The sequence below is a fragment of the Phascolarctos cinereus genome, unplaced genomic scaffold, assembly GCF_003287225.1.
Source record: "Phascolarctos cinereus isolate Bilbo 61053 unplaced genomic scaffold, phaCin_HiC Scaffold_726;HRSCAF=1367, whole genome shotgun sequence".
Taxonomy (NCBI): Eukaryota; Metazoa; Chordata; class Mammalia; order Diprotodontia; family Phascolarctidae; genus Phascolarctos; species Phascolarctos cinereus.
Genome location: NW_027556098.1, coordinates 109,908,967 through 109,934,755, shown reverse-complemented (window position 1 = coordinate 109,934,755; position 25,789 = coordinate 109,908,967).

Here is a 25,789-nt window from a genome sequence, read left to right as displayed (position 1 = left end):
TATGGTGCTTTATCAATCTAATGTCTAGAGCAGCAAGATGGCGCAGTGGATAGAATGCTGGGCCTTAAATCAGTAAGACCTGAGTTCAAATTTGACCTCAGACACTTACTAGCTGTGTGACCCTGGGCAAGTCACTTAATCTTGTTTGCTTCAGTTTCCTCATCTGTAAAATGAGCTGGAGAAGGAAATGGAAAAACTACTCCAGTATCTCTTCCAAGAAAACCCCAAATGGGGTCACAAAGAGCCTGAAATGACTAAACAGCAGCAGCAACAACAACTTGATGTCTGGGAGAGGTTCTAGATAGGGGTTCTAGCATCAAGAAGCCTGAAGACTAGGGACTTGGTGCTGTTGCATGTCTCAAATGATTTGGTGAAGCATGATGGGGAAACAGTATATCTTTATGCATGGCTGTTGGTTCCAGGATGAAAGGGCCTTCAAATCCAGCCCCTGAGTAGGGCCAGGGCATCTCCACTCACTTGAGTGATGGCAGCGTTGCTCTGGCTCTCACCTCACGGCCAGGCAACTGGACACATTGTTCTGTTTAGAGAAAAGCAACTAGCGCAAAGAGATTCTCTTTATATCTCTGTCTCTCTGTTTCACCCCCCCCCCCAAATTAGGATGGCAGTAGAAAATTTCATAGCTTTCTGACTGGGCTTAATGGTCCTGACCCAATGTGCTGTAAGCTTGGACAATCTCTTCTTTGAAAAGAAGGGTGAGCCTTTGACTTCTTTGTCTATGCTTATACACTTAAAATCTGCCCCAAGTTCCCTGATGGGTTGTGTTTCTGGTTATTGGCTATTCAGGCCTATTAAAATCTTCCATGCTGTCTTCTGGGAGTTGATGTCTACGAGTATGTTTAGGCCTTCCAAACTCAGGGCAGGGACCCGTGGGGAGACTGTCAGGTTTGTTGCAACCCTAACCGACTCCTTTTTGTATCTGAGTGGCAGTAATGTTGAATTTCATAATGAATTCAGCTCCATCCCAGGAGTTTAACACTGTTCTGATGGTCCTGGACAGGTTGACAAAGATGGCTCATTTGATCCCTCTTATACTTTCTAGTAGCCTCTAACCTGGTCTTTAAAGAAATCTCTTAGCTCCATGGTCTCCCTTCTCACATCATCTTGAAATGCTGTTCTGTTCTCCTTACCTTAGACTCACTTCTCTTAATCATCTTCTATCTTCAGTATTCCCTTATCTCCTTCCTCTACCCTTTAGGGATGGGGATATGTCAATCATGTCCTTCTATTTTAGATACAATGGTTTTTTTTTTTTTAACTATTTGAACCCAAGAATCATTTCTTGTAAATCAGCATCTACTTCTGTGATACTTGTAGAGATGCATTTTGATAATAATATGAGTCTTTTAAGGTCTATAAAACATGTTTTTTTAAAAAATAATTTAAGCACTTCTTTGATGTAATCCCCAATAACAATGATGATAATAATGATGATAATAAGAATCCACACTTATGTGGCACTTTATGGTTACAAAGTCTTTCCCACCCATTACCTCACTTAACTCTCACTATAATACCACTAGACGCTCATTTTTTTTTAATTCCCAGGCTTATAGGTTCTAATAAGTATCTGATATAGGATTTGAACTCAGATCTTCCTGACTCCATATATTTAGCTTTTTGTGTACTAAGTTACCTAGAGGCCTGTAGGGTCATTTGCCCTGAAGCATTTCTAGGACAGGAGGCATTGTATTGGCATTTCTGATTTGTTCTGAGATGTCTTCTGACATCACAACCAAAGAATGTCACTCTTTCTGCCAACCTCTGTGTTCCACTATCCTTTGTGTGAAACTAATCATCAGGATGGTTTTGGGCTGGGGCAGTCTACAACCTTGTGCCACTCTGTCTATTTCTTTGACTTTTTTTTCTGGAGGCATTTGGGGTTAAGTGACTTGCCCAGAGTCACACAGGTATTAGGTGTTTGAGGCCAGATTTGAATTCCTGACTCCAGGGCTGGTGTTCTATCCACTGCACCATCTAGCTGCCCCTATTTCTTTGACTCTTAAGAGTAGTTATATCACACTGATATTAATGTTGTTGTTCAGTTATTTCTGTTGTGTTTGACCCTTTGTGGCCCCATTTGGGGTCTTCTTGGCAAAGACACTGGAGTGGTTTTTCCTTTCCTTCTCCAGCTCATTTTACACATGAGGAAACTGAGGCAAGCAGGGCTGAGTGATTACCCAGAGTCACATAACTAGTTAAGTGCCTGAGGCCAGAATATACTCAGTTCTTCCTGACTCCAGGCCAGGTGCTCTATCTATTGGGCCACCTACTTGCCTTTTCACACTGAAAAGAGTGACCCAATCAATGGGGTCACTACAGCCCAATTCTCCAGTCTTTCAGGATTCCTGCCAGGTCCTCACAACTTCCTTTAACAATTTTAGGGTACAAAGGACTCTGGGGAGAAGGCAGAGTAGGTCAGAAAATTCCAAGTTCTCCAGATTTCCCCCACGAACAAGATGCAACAGAGCCTTGGGGTGAACATAGAGTGGTAAAAACAAACAAGAGGAGGGGCAAAACAGTGGTCTTCCCAGAACAAACAATTTTAAGTGAGGTGTAAACACTTCTAGGCTAGTTCCATTGAAACAGCAAACAGCAAGCACTGGGGCTAGTTGGTTTGGGAGGTAGCCTCAGCCCCAGCCACAGGAATTTTCCTGGACAGTATGGGGAGTTGGGCATCTAAGCAGTGGAAGACTGAGAGAACCTCTGCTGATGAGGGGTGCCAGCCTCAGCCCTGCTGCAGAGATGCGGCCCTGGGTGCAAATGAACCAGCACATGCCTGGTGAGTGCAGAAGTAGTGGGAGGAATGCAGCTGGCTATGGGCAAATACAGGAGGGTGGAGTCCTTAGTTTCTGTTACAGGCCAGAGGGGAGAACTGAAGGAGGATTTGAGGCTGAAGATACTATCCCCCCTACCCTAGAACTAGAGGTGATTACAATAATAAACAGGTATAAAAAAAATGAGCAGGCAAAGAGAAAGAACCCAACCACAGAAAGTTACTATGGGAATAAAGAAGACTGGAGTTTGCTTCAGAGGAGGATATTGAAGCAAAAAAAGCTTCTCCCACACCAAAGAGTAATGTCAAATGGTCACCTGCCGAAAAAGAATTCATAGAACTTAAAAAAAAGACTTTAAAAATCCAATAAGAGGGGCCAGGTAGGTGGTGCAGTGTATAAAGCTCTGGCCTTGGAGTCAGGAGGAACTGAGTTCAAATCCAGCCTCAGACAATTGACACTTACTAGCTGTGTGACCTTGGGCAAGTCACAAAACCTCGATTCCTGAGCAAAAAACCAAAAACCGAAAAACAAAAAATCAAATGAGAGAGACTGAGGAAAATACTTTTTTTTAAAAATTAAGAACAATCCAAGAAAAGCAAGAAGATTATGAAAAGAAAGTCAACCAACTAGAAAAGAAGATCCAGAATCTTAAGGAAGAAAACTACTCCTTGAAAATTAGAATTGGGCAAGGGGAAGTCAGTGAAGTTATGAGACCAAGAAATAACAAAACAAAGTATGAAAAATGAAAAAAATAGAAGAAAAAGTAAAACATCTCATAAGAAAAACAAGTGATCTGGAGAACAGATTAAGAAGAGAAAACATAAGAATAATTGGACTAACTGAAAAGTTATCAAAAAAGAATCTTGATACAATAATACAAGAAATAATTAAAGAAAATTATCCTGAAGTGTTAGAACAAGAGGGGAAAGTAGAAATAGAATAAGTATCTACCAATCACCACCTGAAAGAGATCCAATGAGGAAAACCTACTGGAATATCATAGTTAGATTCCAAAACCCCCAGCTCAAGGAGAAAATATTACAAAAACAAGAAAAAAAAACCCATTTCAAATATGGTGGAGCCACAATTAGAATCACACAAGACCTAGCAGCAGATACACTAAAAGACTGCAGGTCTTGGAACACTATATATCTAAGAGTAAAAAAAGTGAAGCTGTGGCTAAAAATGTCATACCCTGCAAAGTTAAACATAATCCTGAATGAAAAAACATGGATATTCAATGAATTGCCAGATTTTCAGGATTGTGTTGCAAAAAGACTCAAAATCAATAGAAAATTTGATATATAAGAGTCAAGAGACATATAAGGTACACATCAAAAACTAACTACGAGAGACTCAATAAGAATAGACTGTTTACTTTTTATATAAGGAAATGTAAACTGTATCTCTAAAACTGTTATTAGTAATTGGGTAGTTCAAAAGGATTGGAGTAAAGTTGAGGATGATGTAATACTAAAAAGTAAACCCTTGGGAAAAGGTAAAAAGACTAATTATCTTATAGAAATGAGGTGCTAGAGGAAAAATCAACACAGAGGAATAAGATGGGGGAAGAGGGCTTTGGAACCCTACTCTCGCCAGGAAAGGGTTAAAGAGGAAACAACAGATATATCTAGAAGGTTGTAAAAGTCTTTTAAATCGAGAAAGAAATAAAAGGCATAGAGGATAGGGATGGGGAAGAGGATAAGGGAGGGCTTTTAAGGTAGGGGGAGAGGATAAGGGAAGGGGATGGAGGGAGAGGAAGGGATCTCTGGTGGGGGGATAGGTTAAGTAATAGGAGGGCAAGGTAGTGGGTAGAAGTAAAATAGAGGAGTCAGGAAAGATAGGAAATAAGATATATATATATATATATATATATATATATATATATATATATATATGCACACATAAAATAATGATCAAAAGATACATATATATATATATATATATACACAAAATAATGATCAAAATATAAAATAATGAGTAGAATTAATTAGGGAAAAAAGCAGTGATAGGGATCATGATCTCAGACAAAGTTAAAGCTAAAGTATATTTTATTCAGGGAGAAGAGTGGGGAGACTACTATATGTCAGGCATATTAATCAATATTGTTTATAACTAGACAGTGGTAGGGTTAGAGTATTGTGGTGATGTGGGAGATGATGAATTGGTGGACTTAGAGAAGTGTGGAGAGTCTTAGACCTGTGAAGGAAGACGTTGTGCATTCTCAGAGAAACAGAGGACAAATACGCATAGTACATGGATGCATAAGAATGTATGTCTATCTATGACTATGTTTATACATATCTAAGTATGTGTATGCACAAATGCACATGCATACATGTGCTTATGTGTATATGCATACAGATATGACACATGTATGTATATGTATATAGGCATGTGCACACATGTACATATGCATATGTATATGTGTTTTATATACACACACACACATACACACATCTCACTTAATCACTTAATTGTAGCCTTCTGGGGGAGGGGGGAGAGAGAAAAGCGCATAGCAGAGAAGAAAAGAAAATTTAGAGGGATGTAAAGAAAAGATGGACAGTTCTAAACACAATGTCTAGTATTTATTATATAGGCTTTCTTGAAATGGAAATTTATTGTATATTTTGGATCCTGTCATGTTGTGTTGTGCTCATGGCAATGCTTTTTTCTTTTCTTATTTTATATATAAGTTTTAGTATTTAAGTTCTTGATGTTTATTTTTCTTTTCTTATAGTGTAATTAAGTTTAAAAAATGAAAAAAAAACCCAACAAAAAAAGAATTTCAGGGTACGAAAAGTCCCAGCACACTAGATAGCATTCCCTTTATTTATCATCATCCTCCCCCTTCTCACAGAATGGATGATGGGGGGGACTTTGACCCTGTTATCAGTGTTGTTGCTGTTATAGTTGTTAATTAATATTTGCTACCTCCTATGTGGAAGGGAGGAGTTTGCAAAGGAGATGGTGCATCTAGGGTTGTAAGGTCATACTTCTCCAGGAACTCTGAGCTTAGTGAGGCATTCTAGAAAATCTAATATGTATCAGGACCTTCACAGAAACAAACTAGAATTATAATGAGAAGAGCATTGAATAACTACAATAATGTAAATAAAAACATGGGACAGCTAAACTCAAAATAATTGCAATGAACCATCCTAGTTTAGGAAGACAAAACGTGAAGCACACAAAAGCCTCCTCTCCATAGAAGGATGGAGGCTGCTGGTGCCTAAAGCTATCCAACTTTGCTGTTTGACTTGGTTAATCTGTTCTGTTTAATTGGTGTTCTTTGTTACAAAGGACGATTCAATGGGACCTGTGTAAAATATATAGGAAAATGACCGTAATTTTTAAAAAAAGAGACAATTTTAAAATGAGAGGAAAGAAAAAAAATGAACAATTTAACTAGAAAAAGAATTTTGGATTTAAGAATCAGAAGATCTGTGCTTCAACCCCTCCTCCAGCATTTCCTCAAAGTGCACCTCTGTATATACTGCAGAAGTAGAGACCAATTACCAGGACTCTGAGAAAGTCGCAGCCAGCTCAGTTTTCTCATCTGTAAAATGGGGATAAAAATATCACCTACCTCCCAGGGTTGTTGTGAGCATCAAGTGAGATAATATATGTAAAGTACTCTGTGTATCTTGAAGTACCATACAAATTTAGAAATCACTGTCATTACACTGATGACAAGACAGGCAAATTTTCAGGATCATAAAATGGACCGTAACGCATTTGGAAAGTATCCTAACAAAAACCCATGAAATATTAAGGAAACACAGAGCCTACAACCCTAAAGCAGTTCTAAAAAGATTAACACTGTCAAAAAGAGGGAAGACAATTGATCTACATTCAGATCATCAACTCAGAGAAATGCTTTTGGAGCAAACGGGCATCACTTCACGAAAGCGATAGTTACGGCTGATCATCCGCCCTTGCCTTTGGATTTGTTATATGTAACTGACAGTGATTTACTTTTGAGTGTCGCCAATGAAATAGCGAAGATGAAAAGGTCTTCCCTTCTGATGGGGGTGACAGGCAGCAATAGGTGGACAAAGAAGAATTGAACAAACAGATGAGTCATGAGGATTTTTAATAAAAATGGAACAGTGGATGGTAGTAATTCGGGACCATGTCACTGGCACCTAAAATTATACAAGTTAAATTAAAGAAATAAGTTCTTTAATGGAACCAGGACTTAGTGATCAATGTAGGTTATGCAAGGAATTGTTAGAAACTGTGCATCATATCACTGCAGGCTGTAAACATTTAGCACCTCCCAAATACCTGAGAAGATATGATCTGCTAGCTAGAATTACACATCAGAAGCTCACTATATTTCATAAACAGACAGACCACAAAATCCCCATACTACAGATACAGATCTCAAAATATCCTGAAAAATTCATCCAATAAACTGTCCTGTAACTAGACCATTATCACAGACCAAACTGTGGCCCACAGTTACCCAGACATGACGTTGATCCATAAAAAGTCGAGAATAATGTTTTTAATAGATAATATTATAGCAAATACACATTATCTCTATGTTAAATGGAATGCAAAATCTAAAGATCTGCCAGAAGTGAAAAAAAAATCATTGGGAACAGGATGAGGTACATGTCATCCCTATTGTCCTACCAAGGATATTTTCAGTGAACTAAGTGGCTTAGTGGATAGAGTGCTGAATCTGAACTCAGGAAAACAGAGTTCAAATCTGACTTCGGGTGATTATCTGTGTGACCTTGGGTAAGTCACTTAGCTTCTGTTGGCCTCACTTTCCCCAACTGTAAAATGGGGATGATTTTGTTGTGAGGATCAATTGAGAAAATATTTGTAAAGTATAGAGTAGGCACTATAGAAATGCTGTTGTTGTTGTTGTTGTTATGCTTACAGAGATTGAGCTTATATCCCCAATACTAGTAATATTGACAGCTAGGTAAAAGACTGGAGTTGGAGTCTGGAAGACTTTAGCTCCTGCCTCAGACACTTAATAGCTAGCTGTGTGATTCTGAGCTTGTCATTTCATCTCTCAGTCTCACTTTCCTCATCTGTACAATGGGGATAATAATTGCACCTAACTCATAGGATTGTGCTAAGAATCAAATAAGACATTTGTAAAGTGCTTTACACAGCCTGAAAGTGCTATGTAAATTCTATTGTTGTAATTATCAACAACAATAATAACATTAACTGCAGAAATCAGTTGTCATCTCTTTGTTTAGTAGTTTGTAGAACACTAGATATAAAAGAATGATGGCAGGGTAGTGACTTGCCCTAGGACTGTTTCTATCTGAACCCTATTAAAAAGATGAGAAGAATGAAACGATAATTGTTTATAATAATATATCAAAATTTCACATTTCCTTGCAACTTGTGAGATCAGTATTGAAAATATATGTTTAGTCATGTTTGACTCTTCGTGACTCCATTTGGAGTCTTCTTGGCAAAAATACTGGAGTAGTTTGCCATTTCCTTCTCATTTTACAGAGGAGGAAATTGAGGCAGAGTTAAGTGATTTACTCAGGGTCACACAGCTAGTAAGTGTCTGAGGCCAGATTTGAACTCAGGAAAATGAGTCTTCCTGACTCCAGGCCGGGCAGTCTATCCACTGAGCCACCTAGCATCCATTGAAAATATTGTTATCCTCATTTTATAAATGAAGAAACTGAGACTTGGAAAGGTTAGGTAATATATAATGTCACACAATTGGTTAGTGTGCCAACTTGGACTTGAGCCTGTGTCTTAACCCTATATCCATCCTGCTTTCTCTATACCATATAAAAGAAATTAAAGGAAAAAAAACCTTGATTTTTTTGGGGGAGGAGGGTGGTAGGTCGAGAGAAGAGCATGGGACGGTGTCACCTGATTTTGCGTGAACCCAGAGATGCACCAAAGGAAAGAACTGTGTGGCATTTTGGAAATCCTCTTTATGCCAAAAGTAATGAAGTAAGGGCAGTTTTGTTCCAGGCGATTAACAAGCTTGTCTGGTCCTCCACCAGTGTTGACTTGATCCACATGATTGGAAGCTCAGGGTCACTGCTGTCTATTTGCAATGTCAGTCTTATAGGCAGCTTGTTCACGTGAGTTCACACTGTGAGGACACCCCAGGGACATTAGCTCTTTACCTGTGCTGCATTCATTGGGCACTGGCTTTGCTCTGGGGAGCAGTAGCACATGCCTGCCAGTCCAAAGGGCAGACAGTAACTCCTCTGAGATCAGCGGTCATACCTCAGTTGTGCTACTGTGCTGTGTTGACCCATATACCTGGAATGGGCATTGAACAATGAAAGTCCCAGGATTCCTTATCCTGGCCTTTTCTTCACCTACTCCATAGTGTCTAGTTTGAACCTTGATTGCTTACTTCTGCCTGTATAGTTGGGCTTCACTAGTACCTATGTCCTCTTGCCCAGGCTAGCTCCCTTTTAAAAAAGCTTTTAAAAAAATTACTTCCATTTCCTGGTCTATTTCTCTTGTGGCTCTATCCCTTAGAGCCATCCCTTATGACAACAAATGCAAAAGGAGAAAAAAATCAATAGTTCCGTAAAACTAACCAACATAATAGAAATACTCTTACATTATATATAGTGTTTCAGACCCATGGTCCCTACCTTGGCAAAGACACTCATATTTTTTCTTTGGTAGCAAGCTTGGTCATTATGTCTTCACAGCATTCAGTTTGAGCAGCCTGGCTTTCTTAACACAAGGTTGGTTAAATCCTAGGATGGTGGCATATGACACCAATGCTTTGAGATTCTGTACCCACATGCCAAGAATTCAAGCCAACAGGCATTTCTCAAGTACCTGTTGTAATAAGAAGAATGATCACCCTTGGAAGCCCTGCTGCCTCAACCTGATATGAGAGTGTCTCTGGGTTCTCTAGAGCATAAACTTAGGTGGGGTATAATCGACAACAAATCCAGCCAATCTGGAAAGATCTGAAGGATTGATCCAATGATGGACCATATTTCTACCATCTGAGAAGACCACCTGTACTAGGATCAGAAAGCTTCATGACCAGATGGTTGCCTGTAAGGTAATGAATGATTCAGGGGGCACAGCAACTCACAAAGACAGCTAGATGGTGTAGTAGATGGAATGCTGGGCCCTGGTATCAGAAGGAGCTGAGCTCAACTCTGACTTTAGACACTAGCTATGTAATCTCTGTTTGCTTGACTGGAAAAATGAGGATAATAATAACACCTGACTCATAGGGTTGTTGTGAAGATCAGGTGATATATTTGTAAAGCACTTAGCACAGTTCCAGGCACATAGTAAACAGTAAATAAATGTAATTGTTATTGTTTTGCCACTGAGTAGATTAAAATCCGCCTTGGAAAAGAATACTCTCCCCAGTGAAAACACTGTTCTGGAAAATATTGAGGAAGTATTATTGTAACAGCAGTTCATATTTATATATCACATTTACGGAATGATTTCTACACTTGTGAGGTAGGTCTTAAGAACATAATCATAGCTCATTTTACAGATTATAAAACTGGGGCTCTGAGAAATTGAGTGATTTGTTCTTGAATCCAGCGCTAAAGGGCATATCATCCATCCTTGGGAGACTCCTGTGGTCAGAAGAGCTGGGTCTGAGAGCTGAATCTATGTTTTCTGACTCCTGGGCTGGTGTTTTTTCCACCAAATCATTATGCTTCTTGTCTAGACAATTACTCTCCTAATATTCCAATATGCAATTATCTGCATAACTGTGTTATTAACCTCTATTTACCATGCTACTTTATCATCTTAGTAAAACACACCATTGGCTATTGGGTTGCACATGACAGCTCACCCTGTATAACAACCCTCCTCACATTTCTGTGTTGTTTTCACTTCCCATCAGATAATAGATAATAATGATAATAATAGTACCTAACATTTATATAGTATTTACTAACCATCAGGCACTATGTTAAGTACTTTACAATTCTTATTTCATTTGATCCTCACAACAACCCTGGAAGGTTGGTGCTATTTTTCCCATTTTACTTTTGAAGAAACTGAGGTAGACACAGGTTAAGTGACGTGCCCAGGGTCACACAAATAGTAGTATCTGAAACTGGATTTGAACTCAGGTCTTCCTGATTCCAGGCCTGGCATTCTATCCACTGAGCTACCTTGGACTGGTAGGAATAGGGGGGGAGAAGCAGAATAAGCAAGGGTGTTGGACAGGCTGTTCATAAAGATAATTGGTGTTGTGGTTCCCTCCATTTCAGAGACTACCAGTTTAAACAACTTCTACTTATTTCTCTTCTCTCTTTGGACAGGATGATCTCTCTGGTCCTTGTGACATGATAATGTTTTGAGCATGAGATAGGATTGCAGATTTATGGTTAGGAGACACCTTCAAGGCCATATAACCCAACTCCCTTGTTTTATAGATGAAGTAACTGAGGTCCAATGAAGTTCAATGGCTTCCAAGGTCATAGAAGTACCGAATGACAGGGGTGGGATTTGAACCCAGATTTTATAACGCGAAATCCCATACTCTTTCCTAGCGTACCTATGACTTTAGGCAGGTGCTATTTAGTTCGTAGTAGCTACCTGATCATAGCCCTACAATCCTTTATCATTATGTTAAATTTTTTATTGTCTACCCCCCATTACTGCGTTCTTCTTCTGTGCTGGGTTGTACACTTAGTGCACACTCTCTGAGCTGGGTTCTAAAACTCCATGTATTTTTTTGGGAGATGTATCCTTTGTGAGGAATGGATAGATGAGTTTCCACTCATCTTGGACATGAAAAACGTTGTAATTAAAAATTCCCTTTTGTACATGTGCACCCGAACATTTTTATTTGGCTTAGTTATTATATTACTTGTACCGCGGCGAATATAATCAGAGTTAGGTCAGACTTGTATTGAATCTTTTTTCAACTTGAAATTTAGTTAATGTTTCATCATTTCCTTTTATTTGCTGCTGCTGTATCCAGGAACAGAACTGCTGCAATAGAGTAGATGGGTTTCCATTTGGGATTGTATTTCTGCCTTGTCTAAAAGGAGGTACTAGAAATTTTACAAGATAATCTACTTCTCTGAGATTTCTAAGAGTTCACACAGATAGTGGCTCTGCCACAAGGAAACAATAAAAAGGATGAATGGTCCTTTGACGAGTTCAGTTCTGGGGATACTGACCTACCACAGAAGCATCCCATTTTCTGAAACAGAACCTCAGGAATGGAGCAGTCCCTTCTTGCTGGACTGGCTCTGCTTACCTGGGTACTTATCAGACCGTCTGAGCTTAGCTGTCTGCTGCATCCGAGTGCCATTATTATTACTGATGCTAATCGCCCTCTGCCGAACACAGGTCAGGACCAGGAGATAATGCCAGCTCCGGATCTGCAAGGCATCACCCTTTGTGAGGAGTTAATGAGTGTTCACAAAAAGGAAGCAGAGAGAAGAAAAGGAGAATTCGGGTTTGCATACAGAGAGAAAGATGGTGAATAGGAAATAGAAGAGAATTGCTTATAAAAAAAGGAATTTTAAGAATTCATTCAAACATTATAAGTGAAATAATTTCTATTCCAACTTGCTCTGAGTGAAGAGAATGCCAGCTAGTGAATGGGGAGCTTTGGAGTAGGGAGATGGAACTAAGGGGTGGGATTATACTTTCCTTTTTCCTTTGACTTTCTGTACAAGGACAATAGCTCTTCTATTTGGTAGACTGGTGTGTGTGTGTGTGTGTGTGTGTGTGTGTGTGTGTGTGTGTGTGTGTATGTGTGTGTGTGTCTGTGTGTGTGTAGGGGGAAAGAAACTTTTCCCTTCTTGATGTAATTTGTGATATTATTGATGAGGGAGTTTCCCTCTAAATGGCACATTTTAGGTAGCTCTTGATGGGTGTTTTCTATGACACATGTTGCCAGTCATTTCCTGATGAATTGTTATTTCTGATTTCTCTGAAATTCTATAATCCCTGATGAGGTAAGGCAGGGGAGCAGAGATATTGTGCCTTAAATGGAAGGAAATCCATGTTGCTACCAGTCATTTGTGGGAGAGCTGTGGCCTGAGTTCCCTCCCCTTTGGAATTGTCCCTGAGGTAGGAGGTGTTGTATTAATAAATGAATCATGTATCAAAGGGAATAGAACCTTACCTTGACAACTTGGTGACCAACCACTAGGATATAGCTGATTGGTTGCGAGCCTCTGCTTTGTGAAAATCCTGATATTTCTAAAGGGGACTGACTTGTTAGTGGAGTTTGAACAACCTCTGGGCATCCAAATGAGGAACACAAACATTCAGTCAATCATCTGGATATTTTTTCTGCATAAGCAGAGGCTCAAAGCCAATCTGTGTAAATCTTTTCTCATTGGTGGAGAATGATCACCCAATGTTCCATGTGCATGAGGTCAGAGCTTGGGAGAAGAGAGAATTTGGTCTTCTGGCTTCAAGCTTTGAGAGAGAACAGATTCTCTTTAAGAAGAGGTTCCTGAGGGGGGCTGCTGGTGGCACAGTGAATAGAGCTCTGGCCTTGTAGTCATGAAGACCTGAGTTCAAATCCAGCCTCAGACACTTAACACTTACTAGTTGTGTGACCCTGGGCAAGTCACTTAACCCAGATTGCCTCACCAAAAAACAAACAAAAAAAAAAAAGGAGATCCCTGAAAGGAGAGAAAACCTCTGGGAAGAAGCTGAGATGAGTGATTGAGGTACTGGTCCTCTACATGTTGGCTTCTTCCCAGAGCGTTCCTCTCCCTTCTGGCATTCCTTCTCAAAGAGAATCTGGAACTCATTTCTTCTCTCTCAAACCCTGAAGCCAGAAGACCAGAATACCTCTTCCCCCAAACTCTGGCCAACTCTGTCCCTCATGCACATGAAGTGTTGAGTAATCAGTCTCCACCAGGGAGGAGAATCTTTTGCAAACTGACTTTCAGCCCCTGGTTACATCTATGTGTTAATAATAGCATCTTCAAATTTGTGAAGTGCTTTACATACATTATTTCCCCTGAGTTCCACAACAGTCCTGTCTAACACTGATTGGCTCTGTGACCTTGGACAATTCACTTATTCAGCTGAGCTTCCTCACTTGCAAAATGAAAATGTTGGCCCAGACGTCATCTTAGTTCCCTTTTAGCACTAGATCTATGATCTGATGAGTGTATTATCCATATTATTATTTTCATTTTACAAATGAAGAAATAAGAAAGAGAGGTTCAGTGACTTGCCCAGGGTTGCACAGCTAGTGGTCATAAGAAAAATTCAATGCCAGGTCTTCCAAATTCAGCCCCTCTGTCCATCCACCTTAGCCCATTGAAGGTGACGGCTTGGTAAAGAGCACTGGGTCTGAGATCAGGCAATCTGGGTTCAAGTCTTGTCTCTCACTTTTCTATCAATGTGACCCTGAGGAAGTCTCTCTGGGCTGTAAAATCCTCATCTGTAAAATGAGGTGATTGAACTCGATGGCTTCTAAGCTCCCTTCCATGATCCATGATCCTATGAACTCTGTATGACACTAAACATAAGTGTGAAAAGTGAAGAATTTCAGGGGATCATTTAAGTAGGGCTGAGAGCTTTCTATATTGATATTAAAGGGCACAGTGTCTGGCTAGGGAAATAGGGAGGATATATGAACTGTTTTACCTGATCTTGCCTTGCCAGAATCAAGAAGGAAGGAAGGATATTAAAATATTATAAACATCATGGACATTAGGTATGTGCCAACTTTGGCTTCCTCTTTCACAGTTACTTACTTAGCTTGAAGAATATGACTTGCGGAGGGAGCAGCGGGGCAATTGGGGAAGGATGAGATATGATAGCAAGTTTTGAGTTTTTAAAGGGCTACCTTGTGGAAGAAAGATTAGGCTCATTCTGCCTTCCCTAGAGGATAGAACTAAGGGTGATGAATGCAAGTTCCAGAGATGCATATATTGCCTGACATTAAGGAAAAACTTCCTAATAATTAAAGCTTGTCCAAATGTGCTGTCTCTGAAGGTAGTAGGCTTTTCTTCCCTTCTCCCCTTCCCAACCTGGAGGCATTCAAGCATAAATTGGATGACCACTTGGTGCACAAGGTACTCCTGAATAGGCATGGGTCCTTTCCAACTGGATCATAATCATACAATCCCAGATGGAAAACCGGTCATTCTCAATTGTAACAATTCTGTTCCTGGATACAGGCAGCAAGGACTGAAGACTGAGAACAAACACTAGGCTCATGAATCATTGGAGCAAAAAAAATGGGATGATGGATGCTGTGTTGCTTGTGAATGTGGGAGGCTGATGTTGCTTTTATGAAACCATTGTCCCCACCTCAACAAGCCAAATGCCCTGATCTGTGAAGTCTGCTGATGTTGTATCCTGAGGATGAGGGCCCAGTAATGTTATTAGACTTCCACATACAGCCATGATACCCACGTGTGGGCAGCGAGTTGGCTTGGGGAAACTAATGCCTTCCGACGGGCAGACCTTTAGAAAACTGAAACTTAATGGGATTGATAAAAGAGTGCTGACAGAAATGGAGCCTGTGGTTTCATGTGACTCAACACAGGAAACTTTGCCCAGCCCATGCAGAGAAAGGAAGGAAAGATGCATAACCCATCCCACCACAGCAGCCTAGCCAAGAGTAATGCCACTGTCCTGATGAGCATGATGTCATACTTCATGTGAGGAAGCCAACACAAATACTGAGGAAGAAACAAAGGCTTAGGTCAAGACAGCTTGGGACCCTTGGAGAGCTTGTTTTGTGGCAGAAGTCTTTGTCCATCTTTCTCTTTTCTCTTTCTGTCTGTCTATATATCTATATCTAACACACACACACACACACACACACACACAGACTCTAAGTGTGTGTGTCCATAAGGGTCTCCTCTCCCTAACAGCCATGTTAATGTTCTCATAAAAAGATATGGTGCAAGAGCAACGTGACTGAAAGGCTGATTAGCATTTTATTGCAGAATTAAGCTGCATGACAAATGACTCAATGGTTTTACAGCCAAGAGAGTCTGCTTGCCCAGCCAGGGTTTTTGTTTTGTTTCTTGTATTTAACCATGAAGGAACCAGGAAGTGTTTCAGAGAACAGAGCAAATCAAGGGATTATAGAACTTGAAGACACCTTAGAGATCATCTAATCCAACCCTCTTATTTTTCAGATAAGAAAACTTTGGCCCACAGAGACAAACATACAGTTACACAGGGCATAAGCGGCAGAACCAGCATTGGAACTCAGTTCCTGGGACTCTGAGTTAATAGCTCATTCCATCTCACACAGTGCTGATTCTATCAACATATTTGTAGTTACTGGGGTTTTTAACCTAGGGTCAATGAACATATATGTAAACATATGTATATATGTATATACACAATATATGCATATGTACACACACACACACATACACACACACATATATATACACACACACATATTTGATAACTGTTTGGATAGAATTGGTTTCCTTTGTAATTTTATTTTATCCATTTAAAAACATTACTTAGAGAAGGTGTTCATAGGCTTCATCTGACTGCCAAAGGGATCCATGTCATAAAAAGAAATAAGATTCTTAGTAGTAAATATATTGGTTAGTAGTAGCATTTATCAGCTATATTCTGCTGGTTGACCAATTCCGGGTGGGGAAAGGGGAGGGCAGGGAAAATGTATTCACTTGCTGGAATGCCAAGAGTGTGTTGGGTTAAGAGAGGAGGGAAAATTCGGGACCTCAAGAGACCCTCTCCACCAATCAGTTCTGAGAGCAGTCCTATCACTCTTTGGAGTCATGTGACTCGACAATTGTGCAGTTAATTCCCTCTTGCTTTGGAAAGTCTCTTCAAAGCCATTTATTTCTGAGTCTTTCCAGGAAAATGACTTCCACTTTGGTGAGATTGCTAGTTTCCAGATAAAAGAAACCAATACATTAGGAAGTCCCTCGAGGGGATCAGAATCTATTGCTTTGATGCTATGAAAGAATCGGGGTAAATGGGTAAAAGAAGCAGAAAGGAAGCTGTGATGTGGAATTGAAAAACATAGTTCCCAATAACCAGTTAAAGGGTGGGGGAAGTTACAAAGATTACAAAGGTTAGCATTTAATCCTGACCTCCTTTCCCATTTGTAAGAAATTAGCCTTGTTTTCCCTTAGTTGTTTTTTTTCCCCTTTTTCCTTTGGGCAAATACCTGTCTTGTTCTCAGAATGAGCCAGCCCAGTTCCCTCTAGGTTTAATGGTAGATTAGTCCCTGTACTCTGGTCAATGGATTCACTTGAGCTGAACTGTAGAATTTACAGATTTTTAAGATCCACTTCCCTAATCCTTAGCTCTGGGTAATGACACCTAGATCTTGACAGAATCATAGAACCTCGGAGTTGGAGGGGACAGTAGAATTCTTCTGTTCTGTGTTAGGTTAGACTGGGACTTCCCCTATACTACTGTTGTGTTGGGGCTGTGCAGCCTTACTCTCACACCTTCACTATTTCCGAAGACAGAGTCCATTCCATTTTCAGATAGTTTCAATTCACAGAATTAGAATTTTGAGAGTAGGAAATGACCTCACGACTACCGGGGTAGTCTAAAGGGCCGCACTTGAGGACCTGGAGGGCCACATGTGCCTCGAGGCTGAGGGTTCCCCATCCTGGCGTAATCCAACTTACATAGAAGAGGAAGCCCCAGTATTTCACAGACCTGCCAAGTGGTTGTCCAGCCTCTGCTTGAAGATTTCCGATGAGGGAAAAAGAACTACTCTAAGAGGCAGCCCATTCCATTTTTGCATAGTTGTAATAATTAGGAAAGTTTTTCCTGACAAGACTAAATTGACCCCTTTGCAGCTTCTACCCTCTGGTCTTGGTTCTGCTCCCAGGAGCCAAATGAATTGAATTCTCCCTACTCAGTAAACTCTGACGGTTCCCTATCACCTCTAGGAACAGATATAAAATCTTTTTTTTTTTTTTTTGCATTCAAAGCCCTTCATAACCTGGCCCCCTCTGTCTTGCTGGTCTTCTTGTGCCTTACACTCCCTCTGGTTCCTCTCCCCCCTCCATCCCTGACCCCCCCCCCCCCACTGTATACTCTGTGATCCAGTGACAGTGACCTCCTCATTATTCCTTGAACAAGATACTCCTTCTCACAACTCTGGGCCTTTACAGTGACTGTCTTCCATGCCTGGAATGTTTTCCCTTATTTGTGCTTCTTCATTTCCTTGGCTTCATTTAAGTCTCAGCTAAAATTCTACCATCTACAGGAAGGCCATCTTAATCCCCTTTGTCTTCCTTTTCTCTCTTTTCTCTTTCTTTTTCTTCTCTCCTTGAAGATGTGGCATGTATCTAGGGAAACATACAATGTTGTACGTGGCGTTGGTAATGAAATTTGGATAGAACTCTCTTGTCCCATGTCCTGGGACCATGTAGACACAGACATGAATGAGATTTTTGATGGTAAATAAAAGGCCTAAGTTCCTTGGGCCCAAGGTACATGGCAGGAAGCACCTAGCAGGGGTGGCTGGGAGTGTAAAGAAAAGGAGAAAAGTAAAGAGGAGTTTTTAGAAAAATGGTGGTGGCTGTGTCTGGGGTGGAGGTTGAGCTGGAATCTTCGAGGAAGGAGCTGGAAGATAATGACAACAGCAGTAGCAGCTTCAGAGAACAGAAGGCTTCTTGAACTAAAGAGAGATCTATGGGAGCTGCAGATCTTGGTTGGGTTGTATGGATAAATGTGGGCTTATGGGAACAGAATAGACATGAGGAAGAAGCTCCAATTGCTCCAACTTTGCAAGGACTTTCCTATTAATGTTGTATATTTGTTCTTTGCTTTTGGAGCTCTAAGTCTAATTTATGTCCTTAGTTGTTTTTATAACAAATATATCATGTCCAAAATTCCCATTGTTTGCCTTGGTTGCTAGTAGATGAATTGGCTTGAATATTCCAGAAATGAATTTAAGCCTGATTGATTACCTGGTTGAGGACTAAATGGGAGCACTAGAATGTAAAATTATTGATAACCCCAAGACTGAACTCAGCCCATCCATTCTTATTTGATACACTAGCTATGTTTTGGTTGATGTTTTGATCTTTTTTTGTATGACATATAAGGCTATCTATATTCATAGCCTTGTATGAGTAAGTTATGTTGATTTTTTGGGGTCTAAGTTGCATTGCTGTTCTTTGGGTTGAGGGAGATGGGGATAGACTAGACGGGAATAGATGATCAAGGAACCATGATGGATGTGTTGCTGATATAAGCTACAACATGAGAATTGCAGAATTGTTCTATTAGCTGGTAGAATTGACATGGCACTAATTGGAGGCAGACTCCTGCAAAGAACAAGGCAAGGCTGACTGTAGAGGCAGAGATGATATGTATCCTCTGTATCCTCATAGGTCTGCTCTGCTGCTATTTTCTGATTGGCTGAAGCAGTAAAACTTCCTGAATAGACCAGTGGTCAGAGGACAGAAGGAGTTTGTATCTCTGGAGATTGGCTGTCATTACAATGAAGGTTTCATAGTGTACTGCAGGCAAATTCTGTTTTGGTGATGAATTGCTATCTGTCATTGGAGTATCAGTTTGGGGGATGCCTATGGACTATAATGTATGCACCAGATTTATACTTTCCTGCGGATTCTTTGGAGAGATGTGAAGTAGGACCAATACCAAAGAAAGAAGACAGCGTTAAGACATTTTGTGAACTTTCTCAATCCCAAAAGAGATCTTTGGAAAAAGGAGTAATTGTAAATTACTTAATAAACCTATTTTTGACCAGAACTTGCTAAGTAAGCTGACACCCTTCATAGGGAAGGGAAGATGGTTTAGAGAAGGTTTGGTGTGATTGCTGAGGGTGAGAAGCCTTCCTCTTTGGGAAGTAGTCATAAGATTGTATGTTCACGTATCTAGAGATAGAAGGGACCTCAGACATCCAATCTCCTAATTTTACAGATGAAGAAACTGAGGCCCAGGGAAGTTAAATGACTTGAAGGCAGTAAGTGGCAGAGCTAAAATGAAACCCCAGGTCCTCTGACTCCAAACCTAGCATCTTTCCACTGCAAGATGGATCCGTCACCACTGGGAATCATGGACTTTGGCTGAGGGGCAAATTGTCAATGAAGTAACAGGGCCAGAGGGAGGAAATTATGAACAGTTATGGTTACTCTCTAAGGAAGAATGTTTATTTATCTGGAGAGGAAGACTTTGAGACCTGTCTGGGACATACAACAGATATGGTGCAAGTGGTAGGGCCCTGATGCAGAGAAACACAGGTACAGAGAAACACTAGGAAGTCTGGGTACACCGATATACCTTCATGTACAATTTGTATATAGTATAATTTTCAGGAACTATACTTTGTTTAAAAATGAGGATAGAATGTAATGGGAGCGTGAGCATTTGCTATTGTGTCAGGATGACTATCAGTGGGTATAAGTTCTGCCCTACCCACTCCAGTGTTAGTAGCATCACCTTGAAGCATATCTGGGACTCAGGACAATTTGCCTGGCTTGGTATTTGTCACTGGAGGTGGTGGTGGGAGTTGAAAAATCAAATAAAGATGAGTAGAAGTCTTTTTTCCTAACCTCAAAAAGAAGCAGCAGGACCTTAGAGGGGGTACACCAGGGGTGTGCTGGTAAATATTTAATAACTGACTCTGAAAATACAGGACAAATTTTAAAGCTTAGTCTGCATTATTAACTTTTTCTTCATCGCTTTCTTAGGTCTTTATAATAAACAAAACAATAAATCAAGCCGTAATTTGTAGCAATTGCCAATTTCTCAGACATAAATGGTCACACTGAAAATTTAACAGATGACTCCAGTAAGGCTATATGAACTGGCACTAGCACATGCCTGGGATACAAACAATGTACCCTGATGCTAGGAAGAAGTAAATGGAATTCAGTTACCTAATGTGCTTAGCAGCAAACTCTGGGGAACTCTGGTGGAGAAATGTGAGCCAGCAGGTCTTTGGAAGTCTACACAACTGCCTGAGTGGCCCTTTTGTTTACCATGTGCATAGGGCTGTAGGCCAGAGCAACCAGGGCCCTGTGGTGACTAGTCTCTAAGCACATTGGCCTGAGTTGTCTTTAAAATTCTAAAAGAGCTGGAACATTTTTTGGGGGTAGTAGTGATAGCAGTAGTAGCAGTTAGGTGGAGCAGTGGATAGAGTGCTGGTCCTGGAGTGGGGAAGACCTGAGTTTAAATCCTGCCTGACACTTACTAGCTGTATGACCCTAGACAAGTCACTTAACCCACTTTGCCTCAGTTTCCTCATCTGTAACATGACCTGAGAAGGAATGGTAAATCACTCCAGTATCTTTGCCAAGAAAACCCCAAATGGGTCACGAAGAGTCATACACTACTGAAGTGACTGAACGACAATAAAGTGATAGCAGTAGTTGTGAAACTGAGTTTCTGGATCACACTGAGACATGCAGGGCTAGAACTAAAGACCACATTGTTGTTGCTGAGTTGTGTCTGACCCTTAGTGACCTCACTTGGGGTTTTCTTGGCAAAGATACTGGAGTGGTTTGCCATTCCTTCTCCAGCTCATTTTATAGATAAGGAAACTAAGGTAAACTAAACAGTGTTAAGTGACTTGCCCAGGGTCACACAGCTAGTAAGTGTCTGAGGCCAGATTTGAAATGAGGAAGGTGAGTCTTCTTGACTTAAGGCCTGACGCTCTATCCGTTGCACCACCTAGCTTTCTATATGACAGAGGAACAAATCCCAGCTTGCCCTTCACTGTTTCTGTGAGTTATGAAGGTTTTGCAGATCTAGAAGGGGCTGTTAACTCTCCACCATCCCTGAGTTTTTTCTCCATTTGAGTAGGAATCAACCTAAGTGTGGTGATGTAAGTCTGGTCCCTGGTGAAGGTGGAGCTCACTATAGGGATGGATTTCTTGATGGCTTATGGGCTCAGATACAAGTCTTTTATGCATTCATTGTACCATATTCAAGGCTTGTTTTTGTGGTATTTGCCGTGATAACTGAGTACACGGAGGCAACCTTGGAAATGAGTGGAATTCAGAAATTTCAGGAAAGTAGACTTGGCATGTGGGGATGTATCATGATGTTGTTATTGATAAGTCTCCAAGATTGAAGCCTGTCTATTGGGTAGGTGAGTTAGATACAGAGTAACCACCTTGCCTGCTGAATGAAACTTTCTTGCCTCTGGGAGGGGAGGAGGTAGAGCCAGGTCCTTGTGGCCAAGGGAATACCTATGACTTAAAGTTTATATAGACCCAGTTCTCTGTAAAGACTTATTTTAAGCTTTTATAGTCTGAATTTTGACGACCTAGGAATATATTTTGCATTTATAATATTGTTCCTGTGGAGCTAAATTCTCACTGTAATATTGTTTCACTCAATGTAATTTTTTTGTAGAGACAATTGACACCTTTTTTTGGGTGTGGCAATGCTCATAGTTAAACTACTAATGTTTTATAAATTCAAATATTCTCAGATGTAATCCAATTAAAGGCACTTACTAATAGACAAAGCAATAATATCTGGAATACTTTCTAACTCTCACAGTAGAAAGAAATAAAAACTTTTGCCTCCTTAGGGGCTGGTAGGGGCTGCAGAGAATGGTGTGTGGTCCCTTCTTCCTCCAGGTGCTCTGGGAAGCAGCCTGGGAAACAGTGGGGTTAAGAAACCCATTCAGCTTCCCTAAAGGGAATTGTGACTGATTCAGAGGCAAGGCAACTGGAGAGAGAATGAGGTGCCCTTCTAAGTCTCTGGACCCAATTTGAGGACTGATTCAGATAGAAGACCTGTGCTTGAGGGTGGGGAAGATCTACCATCTACTAAATGCTATCAAATACCTGTCTTGGCACACAGAGGTGCTCAATACATGCTTGTTGATTGATATATTAGCCAATGAGAACATTTCTCATTTGTTATCTATTGAGACAACTTTCATGAAACGTAATGGATTTAGAAAGTGGCTTGGGACTGGGAGTGGGACGAAAATGAATTGACTGGTTGCAGATTTGGTGTTGCAAGGCGGCACCTTGGGAACTAAGGAGGAGGGCAGACACCATGACACTGTGACTCATTACATGAAATAAAAGGTATAGATGTGTCATGGTGGCAAAGGGATTACACTAGCTGGGGCACCCACGTGAATGGGTAACCAAGGGTGTCTAAGACCAGTTCAGGTTCACTGATGTTTCTTCTGAGAAGCCACAAACTCCCAGATATCTTTGGTATGCTCCTACTGTTTCAAATAGGATTGACTGAAGACCCTGGGAAAGTCACTACTTAATCTCTGTAGGCCTGTTTCCATATTTGTAAAATGCATAGAGTGGATCAGAAGAGCTCTAAGCACCCTGATAAAATCCTATGAGAAAATATCCAGATTCAGTTGCTCTTTTCCCTTTAAAGAAAAGACAAATGCTTTTGCTATTAGATCACATTAAGCCTTGGAACATTCCTCAGTCCGGTTTTTAATCCAAAGGGGTGAAACCTGTAGAGTTTTGCGCCCCCCCCCCCATCCTCACCCCATTCTAAAGGTGGTTGGAAGGGGACTGCTCTCAGTCGGTGGAATATTCCGGAGCTAGAGTGGATGTAGCTGGAGTGCACTAGAAAAGCTAAGATAAAAGAGGGATTGGAGAGTGTGTGGAGGAAGCTGCAACAGGGAGAGCTGAGGCCAGGAGAGAGTTAGTTGGCCAGGGTAGAACCTTTGGTGTTCTACAGAAAAGGCTTTAGTTAGAGGAGACGCTTTTCCTGAGGGAACATTCCCTTCCCCTATACTAATTAACACTGTCCAAGCTATCAAACAAGTGACCACTCCCATCCCGACCAGGGAGGGACAGGAGTTAATGTGGCATCGAATAGGCTGATGTGTGTGGATGGGCAACTGGATACCGGGCTGTTGACTGGGTCTGGACTCGACCTGAGTGGGTGATAGTTTTGCAGGAAAAATTTAGAATAGCCTGAAGGAAGAAAGGAAAGCACTTTTTATTCTGGAGGCCCTGTTATTCTTGGCCTTCTATTTTTATTTTTTTTGTATCCCTTGAAGCAACTAGCAAAGTGCTTGGCACCTAGTAGGAGTGCAATAAATATGTGTTGATCGATTAGGAAGGGCTTCTGAGAAGAGGCCGTCCAGGGTTTTCAAGGCCAGGTATTGGTGCATAAAGAAGCAAAAGAGAAGAGGAAAATGTCAATTTCTTTTTTCCTGCAATCACAGAAAATGTGTAAGCAAGAACAAGACCATCTTTAACTGGCAACAATTCAGCTGAAATAGCCTGTTTAAATAGGGGAGGCAATATTACTGAAGTCAGTGTGGCTATCGACCCTTGTTTGGCTGCCCCAAGCAAAATATTGAAAGAGTTTCAAATGAATAAAAATGTATTTCATACATAATCAAATTCCCTGAGACTATTCTTGTATGGGATTTTTAATTTTAGGCCAAATAGCCCCACTGTCTTAATTCTTTCCTCACATTTATTTCCCAATATTATTGAGAGACAGTATGGCACAGTAGAATGAACCTTAGAATTGGAGTTACAGGCCCTAGATTCTGACATCAACTGTACCTCCTGCTGCCTGACTTGGATAAGTTAGCTTACTTCTGAGAGCTTCAGTTTCCCAGTCGATAAAGTTAGGGGCTAAGACTCAAAGACATATAAAATCCCTTCCAGCTCTATTTCTATGACCTTCCAACTATTTAATTGTTTGGAACCCTCTCCAAGTTCTCTTTATGCAGCTTACAATGAGATCTAGTCTTCTAGTAAGCTTATGACCCAAGCTGAGTATGGGCTTTTACTACGGTCTGCTGAAAATTGTTCCCAGGTCCATGGCTGGCAAGGGGTGATTAGTTATCTCAAACTATAGGTCCTGAACCCCCATTTCCACTGAATCTCCCCTGACCCGGCCAGAATAAAACGTATGACGCCTAAAGTAAAGCAAAAAGCATTATTAAAAATATAGAGAAAGAGAGCAAGGAATGAAACTGAGCAGCACTCTTACCACCCATTACCCAAGGCTATTAGCTCCTACAACACCAGGAAATGGAGGCTACCGGTCCACTCTGCTTCTAGTCTCTCCACAACTTCAGCACAATGGGAGAAGGATTCTGACAATTTCAGCCACTCGCTGGGTGTCCCTACATAAGAAGGAGTAGAATCTTACTCCCTCAGTCTTGAAGCAGGAAGGACACAGGTATTGTTCTCTCTGGCAGGGGAGCTCCAAACACCTCAGGTATTGGACCTATGGCCTTAAGGCCACATATGGCCCTCTAAGTCCTCAAGTGCGGCCCGTTGACTAAATCCAAATGGATGGGCTACATGGGACCTTCAGGCCATGGGTTCCCCACCCCTGGTCCCCTAGGTCCTCTGTGTTTCTCTTGGTTTCTAACTGTATCTCTTTATACCACAAATATTCTGCCAAGGATGGTGAAAGCATCCTGAGGTCATTTCTATTGAGGATGTCTATCACCAGCATAAACTAGCCACTTTTGAAGGGAATTGACTCCTGCTGCTAGCACTTGCATGGATGAGATGGCTCCCCATTTTCTTTTGTTTGCTTCATCTCTATTACTTTGGTTTCTAGCCTCATCCTACTGAAATTGAGATTCCTGTCTTCTTATGAATCTGGTTGTGGGGGGTGGTACTGCAAGCTACTGATCTAGTATACGGGTCTGTGGGAGATGTAGTTCCCTAAAAACCATGGAGGTAGATAAACCTCCTTAACATGAGTATAGGCATATCTTGGCGACATTGCAGGTTTGGTTCCAGACTACTACAATGAAGTGAATATTGTAATAAAGTGAGTCACATGAACTTTTTGCTTTCCCAGGGTATATGAAAGTAATGTTTACACTATACTGTAGTCTATTAAGTGTGCAATAGTATTGTCTTTAAAAATGTACATATCTCAATTAAAAATACTTTTTTGCTAAAAGAAAAAAAAAAGCTAACCATCATCTGAGCCGTTAGTGAATCAGAGTCTTTTTGCAGGTGGAGGGTCTTGCCTCAGTAATGTTGGCTGCTGACAGATCAGTGTGGTGGTTGCTGAATGTTGGGGTGACTGTCGCAATTTCTTAAAGTAAGACAACTATGCAGTTTGTCCCAACAATTGAC